The sequence below is a fragment of the Oncorhynchus clarkii genome, chromosome 21 (assembly GCF_045791955.1).
Source record: "Oncorhynchus clarkii lewisi isolate Uvic-CL-2024 chromosome 21, UVic_Ocla_1.0, whole genome shotgun sequence".
NCBI classification, from domain to species: Eukaryota; Metazoa; Chordata; class Actinopteri; order Salmoniformes; family Salmonidae; genus Oncorhynchus; species Oncorhynchus clarkii.
Genome location: NC_092167.1, coordinates 23,853,634 through 23,865,429, shown reverse-complemented (window position 1 = coordinate 23,865,429; position 11,796 = coordinate 23,853,634). Strand labels below are relative to the sequence as shown.

At 40.6% G+C, this 11,796-nt stretch overlaps 1 pseudogene; it reads left to right on the top strand.

The window, feature by feature from the left end:
- The first annotated feature begins 42 nt into the window (after positions 1 to 42).
- LOC139379172 (aldo-keto reductase family 1 member D1-like) lies at positions 43 to 10,159 on the top strand (annotated as a pseudogene).
- The last annotated feature ends 1,637 nt before the right edge of the window (positions 10,160 to 11,796 follow it).

The window sequence follows — 11,796 nt, the reverse complement described above, 5'->3', positions numbered from 1 at the left end:
AGGCGTTTTTAATTGTTCAAGGCAATCAACACAAGCAAATAAATGTACCAAGTAAAAAAAAAAACATAGTTCATTTATTTGAATTATTTGAATCGCTCCCAAAGTCCCTGCCAGCAAAACCCAGTAGCCTGGGGAGGAGTTGATCTCCTCTCAAATGTCCTCTCTGGACTTCTGTACCTGGACTTCCATATGTTGTAATATAAAACAGATCTTCTATCTTCTACTGTAGAAAGGTGAATATTTTAAGAAAGTTTGAAAGGCATATACTCAAATGTCTGTTTTGGTCTAATGAAACCATTAAGTATTTGATCAAATGTATTTTAGTAGTGGGCAAGGTCATTGGCTGTCTTCTTTTGTAATCATTGAGCCTATGTCAATAATGTATTTATTCAAATGTTATTCAAAATATGTAGCTGTGGAATACCTTCCATCCTCTGGAGCTGGTCAGACCTGCTTTAGAGAGAACACTGAAGACCTTACAGCTTGACTATGTGGGCCTATACATTGTTGAATTGGACACTGCCTTCAAGGTACAGCAATGACTGAATATTGAATACAATTCTATCACTCTACATTTCTACCTAAAATGTGTAGTTTCGTGAAGCCAGGAGACACATTCTACCCCAAGGCTGGAATAGGAAGTACTTATACCATGATACAGACCTCTGTGCCACATGGAAGGTAAGCCAACTAGACCTGCAAAACAACCCCTGATTCAAATGAGTTCAAGGATGATCCGTGTCAGTTACTGATATACACTGCGCCACACTTGGTAAAAAAATATATAAAAAATGCATTCACCATTGTATTTTAAATTCACAAAGTGTACAAGACATCTTCAGCTTGTAGAAATACAGTTTTGTAAAAGCTTTAGCGTTCACCCAAAGGTCAAGGCCAAGGCCATAAAGGGTAGTAAAATCCATCCTGCTCACTTTGCAGTGAAGGGTAAAGTCTGGTTCCTGAGCCTCCTGAGTGCATTGCAGTGCTTGAGGCATCACTACAGACCCGGGTTCGATCCCAGGCTGTGCGTTGCCTCATGGGGACCCATGAGGCAGCGCACAATTGGCCCAGCGTCGTCTGAGTTAGGGGATGGTTTTGCTGGCCGGGAATTCCTTTGTCCATCCCACTCTAGCGACTCATTGTGGTGGGCAGGGCGCATGCAAGCTGACTTTCCTCCACATATTGGTGTGGTTGGCTTCCGGGTTAAGAGAGCAGTGCAGCTTGTCAGGGTTGTGGCTCTCAATCTTTGCCTCTCCCGAGTCCGTTGGGGAGTTGAAGAAATGGGACAAGACTTTAGCTACCAATTGGATATCACGAAAAAGAGGTAAAAAAAGATTGTGTTCCTTTTCTTTTAGAGTGCTTAGCCAGAATGAATGAGATGTCTTTTTAATGTATGTGTTTTGAGTTTCTTGGTTTTGTTTTATTTTCCTTCCATGAAAACAGGATTTAGGGGCTTGCAAACATGCTGGCCTAACCAAGTCTCTGGGAGTTTCCAACTTCAACAAGAGGCAGCCAGAGCTGATCCTGAAGAAACCAGGCCTCGAACACAGACTGGTCTCAAATCAGGTAGACATAGTTTGCGTCCAAAATGGCACCGTATTCCCTGTGTAGTGCAGCAGTATATAGGGAATAGGGAACCATTTGGGACACAATCATGAACTCCAACTGCTAAAGAACTATGTAACAACAATATAACTGTAGTAATTACAATGTTACTAAACATGTATAAGAGCTGATTGATCTTCTTAGAGTGCTTTATTTTCTCTCAACACCGGTTGAATGTCATCCATATTTCACTCAGCCGAAGCTGCTTGAATAGTTGCAGAACGACATAGTCATTGTGGGATACAGCTCCATAGGAACATCAAGAGATGCATCCTGGTAAAACTAATGCACTACATTAGAAAATAATTATCAATGACATAATCAATGGTGATTACATTGGATGAGGACAACCCAATTAATCCAATGGTTAATGATTCATGGTATAGTCAATCAAATAAGTACAGCTATTAGTCTGCAAAAAGATTGAGCACAAAATGCATGTAGCTATGTACAGCTAGATATACATACCTAAAACATATTTTCTTAACTGTGTTGATTACATTTCACGTAATAGGGTGAATCTGACCTGTCCGCCCTTGTTGGAAGATGAGCTCTTGGTGTACATTGCCCACAAGTACAAGAAGACTACAGCTCAGATGTCCCCGTGGTTCAACATCCAGAGAGGGGTGCTAGTCATCCCTAAGAGCTTCAACCCACAGCACATAAAGGATAACTGTTAGGTCTGTGTGAATCTAAGACACATGTGCCATTTGAATAATGTCAGATTGTGGGACACAACATTTTATGTATTGGGAGTGCAAAATGTATTTAGCTACAATTGTTATTGACTAAGTGAAGGATAACTCCTGAAGCATATGATGTCACATTCATGTTTCCCTCATATCTCCCAATGAAGATATTTTACTTTTCCCTAACTGAGGCTAAAATGAAGGCAATAGAGGACCTAAACAAGAACATTCGGTTGGTGGAGCTTCTCATGTAAGTATACAGAAGACTTTCTGATTGCACTGCAACACTTTGTATGTTTTCTCCATTTGCTTCCAGATATTGTTTATCTAAAAATATTACTCTGATTCAACAGGGAGAGTGACCATCCAGAGTACCCCTTCATGACAATTACTAGACCTGGCTTCTACAGACAGAAATGTAAAAATGCAATTCATATTTGCTCAAATTAAGTTCCTTACTGTTATTTGTAGGCTACTTTACGTATTGTTCTCTGGCTTTGTAATGTAATATCGCATTTCAAGGTAAGACACAGATGCAGACAACGTCAAATTAACAGCAGTTTATTAATCCAACAGGGGCAGGCAAAGACAGGTCAGGGGCAGGCAGGGGTCAATAATTCAAATAGGTGGGGCAAAGGTACAGAACGGCAGGCAGGCTCAGGGTCAGGGTAGGCAGAGGTCAGTAATCCAGATAGGTGGGGCAAAGGTACAGGACAGCAGGCAGGCTCAGAGTCGGGGTAGGCAGAAAAGGTAAAAACCTGGAAAACTAGGAAACAGGAGCCATCAAGAGACAGAAACAGGGGGAAAACCGCTGGTAGGCTTGACAAAACAAGACAAACTGGCAACAGACAAACAGAGAACACAGGTATAAATACACAGGGGAAAATGTGCAACACCTGCAGAGGGTGGAGACAATCACAAAGACAGGTGAAACAGATCAGGGTGTGACATATAAATCATGTGTGCATAATATAATGCATCAACCACAGTAGTATTATAATAAAACATTTTAAAAAGTTTTAAAACTATTTTTATTGAATATTCACAAAAAAATAAACAACTTTCGAAACAACTTTTTGTCTGGAGAGGATCATTTCACCGTTGCAATTGAGTGTGTCCAGCATGGAGAAGTAGTCTCTGCAACAAATTCGGTGCATCAAGGCAGACATGAAGAGTCCAAATTTTTCTTTGTATTCTTTTTATTTAACCTTTTATTTAACTAGGCAAGTCAGTTAAGAACAAATTCTTAATTACAATGATGGCCTATCAAAAGGTAAAAGGCCTCCTGCGGGGACAGGGGCTGGGATTCAAAATAAATAAAATAAAAAAATGGGACAAAACACACATCACAAAGAGAGACAACACAAAGAGAGACCTAAGACAATATCATTGCATGGCAGCAACACAACATGAAAACAACATGGTAGCAACACAACATGGCAGCAGCCCAGGATACAAACATTATTAGGCACAGACAACAGCACAAAGGGCAAGAAGGTAGAGACAACAATACATCACACAAAGCAGCCACAACTGTCAGTAAGAGTGTCCATTATTGAGTCTTTGAATTAAGAGATTGAGATAACACTGTCCAGTTAGAGTTTTTGTTGCAGCTCGTTCCAGTCGCTAGCTGCAGCGAACTGAAAAGATGAGCGACCCAGGGATGTGTGCACTTTGGGGACCTATAACAGAATGTGACTGGCAGAATGGGTGTTGTATGTGGAGGATGAGGGCTGCAGTAGATATCTCAGATAGGGGGGAGTGAGGCCTAAGAGGGTTTTATAAATAAGCATCAACCAGTGGATCTTGCGACGGGTATACAGAGATGATGTAACGGATCTCGTCCTCCTCTTCTGAGGAGGAGTAGCGAGAAGGATCGGAGGACCAATGCGCAGCGTGGTAAGTGTCCATAATGTTTAATCAAAACACAACAGAACACTGGAACTAAACAATAAACGTGAATAAACGAAACAGTCCCGTGTGGCAACAAGCACTGACACGGAAGACAAACACCCACAACTCAAAAGTGAAACCAGGCTACCTAAGTATGATTCTCAATCAGGGACAACGATTGACAGCTGCCTCTGATTGAGAACCATACTAGGCCGAACACAGAAATCCCAAATGATAGAAAAACGAACATAGACAACCCACCCAACTCGAACCTTTAAGAGGCTCCTCTGTCCTCCACTCGTTACCTGTATTAATGGCACCTGTTTGAACTTGTTATCAGTATAAAAGACACCTGTCCACAACCTCAAACAGTCACACTCCAAACTCCACTATGGCCAAGACCAAAGAGCTGTCAAAGGACACCAGAAACAAAATTGTAGACCTGCACCAGGCTGGGAAGACTGAATATGCAATAGGTAAGCAGCTTGGTTTGAAGAAATCAACTGTGGGAGCAATTATTAGGAAATGGAAGACATACAAGACCACTGATAATCTCCCTCGATCTGGGGCTCCACTCAAGATCTCACCCCGTGGGGTCAAAATGATCACAAGAAGTGCCAGACGTGTCCCCCTGCTTAAGCCAGTACATGTCCAGGCCCGTCTGAAGTTTGCTAGAAAGCATTTGGATGATCCAGAAGAAGATTGTGAGAATGTCATATGGTCAGATGAAACCAAAATATAACTTTTTGGTAAAAACTCAACTCGTCGTGTTTGGAGGACAAAGAATGCTGAGTTGCATCCAAAGAACACCATACCTACTGTGAAGCATGGGGGTGGAAACATCATGCTTTGGGGCTGTTTTTCTGCAAAGAGACCAGGACGACTGATCCGTGTAAAGGAAAGAATGAATGGGGCCATGTACCGTGCTATTTTGAGTGAAAACCTCCTTCCATCAGCAAGGGCATTGAAGATGAAACGTGGCTGGGTCTTTCAGCATGACAATGATCCCAAACACACCGTCCGGGCAATGAAGAAGTGGCTTCGTAAGAAGCATTTCATGGACCTGGAGTGGCCTAGGCAGTTTTCAGATCTCAACCCCATAGAAAATCTTTGGAGGGAGTTGAAAGTCTGTGTTGCCCAGCAACAGCCCCAAAACATCACTGCTCTAGAGGAGATCTGCATGGAGGAATGGGCCAAAACACCAGCAACAGTGTGTGAAAACCTTGTGAAGACTTACAGAAAACGTTTGACCTCTGTCATTGCCAACCAAGGGTATATAACAAAGTATTGAGATAAACTTTTATTATTGACCAAATACTTATTTTCCACCATAATTTGCAAATAAATTCATAAAAAATCATACAATGTGATTTTATGGATTTCTTTTTTTCATTTTGTCTGTCATAGTTGAAGTGTACCTATGATGAAAATTACAGGCCTCTCTCATCTTTTTAAGTGGGAGAACTTGCACAATTGGTGGCTGACTGAATACTTTTTTTGCCCCACTGTACTTTTGTTAGCTGCATGTGTGACATCCATCCACCAGTTCTATTTATAATATTTTACAAAGATTATAGCTTTTTCATTTTTCTTTCTCGGAAAATTCTGTTCTCTTTTATCAATTAGTATGTTTGAGTTTAACCACATAATATGTTCTGTCTTTTCTGGTGGATTAAACTGAAATTGCGATCAGATTTCTATGGCTTGTTTTAAAAATAGCTATATTTTGGAGACCATTTCATTTTCAAATATCCGAAAGTGAGAGGTTGAAATCTGAATAAAGGGAAAAAGGCCATTCTTGAACATGGGGTGAGACATTTTTACTAATCTGCTGAAGAACCAGCTTGGATTTAAGTATAGCTTCTGTATGACTGATGTCTTTAGTGAGAGGTCTAATGCTTTAATATTGAATAATATCTGTCCTCCGAATTCATATTCATTAAATAAATAGGCCCGTTTAATTTTGTCTGGCTTGCCGTTCCAAATAAAATTGATAATTTTTTGCTCATATAATTTAAAAAACAGGTTGCTAGGTGTACGCAAGACCATAAGCAAATAGGTAAACAGGGTAAATCAGGGTGATTATTCCTCAAATAGAAAGTTATTTTCCTTTCCATCCTTCCAACATTTTTGCTAACTTTCTATTAAAATGTATTGTAGTGAACTCATTTATTTATTTTGGGATATGTATACCAAGTATGTCCTTATCACCGTCAGACCATTTTATTGGTAAACTATACGGTGATGTAAAATAATTGTGGTTATCACCCATTTAGCGAGTTTCCCCCTCACTCCTGGCTCTCTCTTCTCCTGTAGCTCCAAGGCATAGCGATTGGTCTCCTCTACTATGTCTCCCACCAGCTCCTCTGTCAGAAACAGCTTGAAGCACTCTGCCTCAGATGGAAATGGCAAGGGGCGTTGCACTCCAGACTGGGACTCATCAAAGCAAACAGCAGGGACAGGGGGGGTGAAATGGCTGGCGGCCTTCCAGCTACCATAGACCTCCCGTACTTCATCCACTGTCGGTCTGCCTCCATCACCACAAGCATCTTCAAAGGAACGTGGGACTTCGTCAGTGGACAAGGTGTCCTCAGATTCTGGATTTTCCTTGGCTACAAGGTTGAGGGGCAGCTCCTCAATGTCACTGTCAGAATGTGACCATACTCAGACTCATTGTCAGAATTGATAAAAATCTCCAGAATTTCTGCATTTGTGAGTTGTCTCCTTCTGAAAGACATTGCTAATGCTACAGCTTAGCCCACTAGCTACATACATAGACAACAACACTGAATGGCTCAGAGTGGGAGTCAGAGGTTACATGATTGACTGCAGGCACGCGCCACTTATATGCAGGCACGCGCCACAGAAAATGTTTTGTGTGGTAATTATTTATTTATTTACATGTTTACAAGTACTGGTGACAAATCATGCATTCTGATTCTCTTCGTGTGTGTAAAATACATTATTTTGAAGGTTGTACTAATTATGATGAGCTAAGCTAATTCCAGCTATGTGTGGAGCCATGTTTGTTGACATACAACGCATTATGGGTTTTACGCAATTCTGGGTTTCATGTCTGTCATACCAAAGATGTTATCACAAAATGAGGTGTGGGAGGGTTCACTAATTTTTCGATTCGACTTTCGGAAGTGAATGATGGGATGTGAACTATGGTAGACGACACACCCCCTTCAACATGCATACTGCAAAAATACCAAACTCTTCGTCTCCTCTTATTATCTTTGGTTGACCCCAAAAAACAAAAATGGCGGTGTGCATAAACTACCCATCATCAGATTACTTTCGATTTCTAGAAAGTGTTTTACTAAATGATTTAGATCAATGGTGAGCTCACCCGTGATGTTATGAATTATAAATAGTAATTGCTATTAACTAATTAATATTGTAGTTTCTGTCAGCCGAGAGTCTAAATATGACCGCTTGTGTTATCTTTCCTCAGTTAGCGCAAGGACAAATGTAGCCTACATTTTACAGTTTGGATGATTGTGTTATGCTGTAGCTACTTCAGTGAATGTCTGAACATTGCATCCAAAAATGAACTGGTCACATTCACGACATAACTTTGTAAGGACTGTGTTTGTGCAAAATGTTTCTATGAAAAACCTGTGTGGCCAGCTCAAATGCTGACTGTTGCGTCAATCGAAGCTGGACATTCTAAATAAGCATTCTAATCACACCCGTGTGGAAAGGTTGCCCAAAAAAATCCATACAATTATCTTTGGTTAGTGGAGATGGAGACTGAAATGAAAAAATATGCTTAAAGTACTTTGCTTCCTCTTTCAAAATATTGTTGGGTGAATCATGGGTGATTCCATAATTTGTAACAAGTTTCAGTACATTATTTTTGGTAGCATTTCTATGTTGAAGTTTAAAAAATAATTTGGTGAATTTGTTCCCATATTCCATCCAGTTCTCTTTATTTTTTTACAATATATTACACTTGATCTTTATTGAATAAGTTCCTAATTTTCTTTTTGTTTTTCCTTTTTCTGTTCCTCTATGGTTGTAACGGTCCTCTGATGAAGAGGATGAACAAAACAAGTTATCATCCAATAGGTTTTGATTCAATTTCCAATATCCTCGCCTATGTGAAAATTCTATAAGAATAATATATATGCCAATTATTTGATGGTCCAACCTCATTCTGTCCCCTATAAAAATAGCCCACATTAACATATGTAGCCTAAGAAACAAGGTTCATTAAATCGATATCTTGCCAGTAAGAGATGACATCCATATTGTGACTATCTCTGAAACTCACTTAGAAACTACTGATAATACCTACAGTGGTAGCGATACTTGGTTATAACATCTACAGAAAATATAGAAATGCCAATGGGGGTGTGTTGCGGTCAGTGTTGCGGTCTATATTCAGAGCCACATTTCTGTAAAGCTTAGAGAGGAGCTCATGTTAAATACTGTTGAAGTAATAGGGCTACATGTTAATCTGCCTCACTTAAAGACCATTCTTGTAGGAAGCTGCTATAGACCACCAAGTGCTAACAGTCAGTATCTGGATAACACGCAAAACACCAGTCTCAATGTCAACAGTGAAGAGGCATCTCCGGGATGCTGGCCTTCGAGGCAGAGTTCCTCTGTCCAGTGTCTGTTATTTTGCCCATCTTAATCTTTTCTTTTAATTGGCCAGTCTGAGATATGGCTTTTTCTTTGCAACTCTAGAAGTCCAGCATGCCGGAGTCGCCTCTTCACTGTTGATGTTGAGACTGGTGTTTTGTGGGTACTATTTAATGAAGCTGCCAGTTGAGGACTTGTGAGGCATCTGTTTCTCAAACTAGACACTCTAATGTACTTGTCCTCTTGCTCAGTTTTGCTTCACTTTTTTAATCAGAACAGCAGTTTTCAGCTGTCCTAACATAATTGCAAAAGGGTTTTCTAATGATCAATTAGTCTTTTAAAATTATAAACTTGGATTAGCTAATACAACATGCCATTGGAACACAGGTGTGATGGTTGCTGAAAATGGGCTTCTGTACGCCTATGTAGATATTCCATAAACAAAATCGGCCATTTCCAGCTACAATAGTAATTTACAATGAATTTGATGTTATTTTAATGGACAAAATGCTTTTCTTTCAAAACAAGAACATTTCTAAGTGGCCCCAAACTTTTGAATGGTTGTGTCATAGAGAGGTAGGAATAGTTCATGCAAAGCTGCACACAGCACCGTTTGATTAAGCTACTGATATTGCCAGGGGTTGTTCTGCATGCAAAATGACTCTCCATGAAAAATGACATCAATACTCAGATCGAGACCAACCACAACACAGCACTGACCCTGGCCTGCCAACGTGGAGCAAATAAAGATGACGAGCTTAGGGCAAGGATTTCTTTCCAGAGAGACATCAGGGATTGTAACATACTATGTTTCACGGAAACATGGCTCTCTCGGGATTTACTGTCTGAGTCCGTCCAGCCAGTCGGGTTCTCAGTATAACGCACAGTAAGGAATAAATATCTCTCCGGGAAGAAGAAGGGTGTTTCATGATTAACGACTCATGGTGTGATTGTGATAACATACAGGAACTAAAGTCCTTTTGTTCACCCGACCTAGAATACTTCAATCAAATGCCAACCATATTATCTCTCAAGAGAATTATCTTAGTTTATAGTCACAGCCGTGTATATCCCCCTCAAGCCAATACCCCGACGGCCCTCAAAGGACTTTATGCAAACTGGAAACCACATATCCTGAGGCCGCATTTATTGTAGCTGGGAATTTTAACAAAGCAAATTTGAGAAAAAGGCTGCAGAAGTTCTATCAACACATTGACTGTAGTACTCGCGCTGCTAAAACACTCGACCACTGCTACTTTTACTTCCGCGATGCATACAAGGCCCTCCCCCGCCCTCCTTTCGGCAAATCTGACCACGACTCATTTTGCTCCTCCCTTCCTATAGGTAGAAACTCAAACGGGAAGTACCCGTGCTAAGGACTATTCAACGCTGGTCTGACCAATCGGATTCCACACTTCAAGATTATTTTGATCACACAGACTGAGATATGTTCTCGATCACAAGATGGCGTCGACAGAGATGGTCACTTGGATTCCCGTCCTTAGGAAACTATGCAGTATTTTGTTTTTTAATGTATTATTTCTTACATTGTTATCCCAGGAAATCTTAAGTCTTATTACATACAGCTGGGAAGAACTATTGGAGTCTTATTGTGGTACAGGATGGCAGGCAGTCTCAGGGTCAGGGCAGGCAGAAAGGTCAATACCTGGTAGGACTAGAAAACAAGAGTAAGAAACAGGCAGGAGCAGGGGAACAAACGCGGGTAGGTTTCACGAACAAAACGAACCGGCAACAGACAAACAGAGAACACAGTTATAAATACACAGGGGATAATGGGGAAGATGGGCGACACCTGCCTGGTGGGGGGTGGAGACAAGCACAAAGACAGGTGAAACCGATCAGGGTGTGACAGTCGGGCTGTATCACCGCCTGGTACGGCAACTGTACTGCCCACAACCGTCTACCCAATGCATCACCGGGGACAAACTACCTGCCCTCCAGGACATCTTCAGCACCTGATGTCACAGGAAGGCCAAAAAGTTAATCAAGGACAACAACCACCCGAGCCACTGCCTGTTCAGCCCGCTATCATCCAGAAGGCGAGGTCATCAAAGCTGGGACCGAGAGACTGAAAAACAGCTTCTATCTCAAGGTCATCAGACTGTTAAATACCCATCACTAGCATATTAGAGGCTGCTGCCTATATACATAGACTTGAAATCACTGGCCACTTTAATAAATGGAACGCTAGTCACTTTAATAATGTTTACATATTTTGCAATACTCATCTCATATGTACACTACCGTACAAAAGTTTTGGGTCACTTAGAAATGTCTTTGTTTTTGAAAGAAAAGCACATTTTTTGTCCATTAACCTCTCTCAACCACCCATCCCGGATCCGGTAAAATTGTCATCAGCAACGCTGAATAGCATAGCGCCACAGTCAAATAATATTACTAGAAAATATTTATATTCATGAAATCACAAGTGAAATATAGTGAAACACAGCTTAGCCTTTTGTTAATCACCCTGTCATCTCAGATTTTGAAATGATGCTTTACAGCCAAAGCAAGACAAGCATTTGTGTACGTTTATCGATAGCCTAGCATAGCATTATGTCCAGCAATCAAAGCAATCAAATTAAATCGTTTACCTTTGATGAGCTTCGGATGTTTTCACTCATGAGACTCCCAGTTAGAGAGCAAATGTTCATTTGGTTCCATAAAGATGATTTTTTTATAGCCAAAATACCTCTGTTTGTTCTTCACGTTTTGTTGAGAAATCCGCCGGAAATTACGGTCATGACAATGCCGAAAAATATTCGAAATTAGATCCATAATATTGACAGAAACATGGCAAACGTTTTTTATAATCAATCCTCAAGGTGTTTTTCAAATACCTATTCGATAATATATCAACCGGGACAATTGGTTTTTCAGTAGGACCGATTGGAATAATGGCTACCTCTGTATTTTGGCTACCTCTGAATCTCTCTGGGAGCATCAGGTGACCACTTGCGCAATGTAGCCGATTACGGGTATTCTTCAACAT